This window comes from Macadamia integrifolia, unplaced genomic scaffold (assembly GCF_013358625.1).
Source record: "Macadamia integrifolia cultivar HAES 741 unplaced genomic scaffold, SCU_Mint_v3 scaffold1432, whole genome shotgun sequence".
NCBI classification, from domain to species: Eukaryota; Viridiplantae; Streptophyta; class Magnoliopsida; order Proteales; family Proteaceae; genus Macadamia; species Macadamia integrifolia.
Window position 1 is genome coordinate 68,612 of NW_024868203.1, and position 446 is coordinate 69,057.

Here is a 446-nt window from a genome sequence, read left to right on the forward strand (position 1 = left end):
AACGGGTATCCCTTTACCACCATACGAGTCCCTAGTTTTGAGGTTAAGTATTGCAGATCGACTAAATGGACCTGCAGGTGGCGGGCTTATTTAACAATGAGAGGAAGAAGATTCAGATCTCTTATAACTGAAATCAAATCCAAAGGCCAGATCCTAAGAGAACAATTGTCATATCCGAATAAGAAACTTCCAGAATAAAAATCAGACAAATATCTAATTATTTGAATTTTATGTGGTTATATGGAGAGAGAAAAGGATGCCAACAGTTATGGGAGAAGATTTTCATTTATCCAAAGATTGGAGAGAAAGAAGTAACGGACTACAAGAGAGAGAGAGAGAGAGAGAGAGAGAGAGAGAGAGAGAGAGAGAGAGAGAGAGAGAGAGAGAAACAAACCAGATGGACAGTTTTATCAAGTTCAAATCAAATCCATGGGGTTGGTTACATT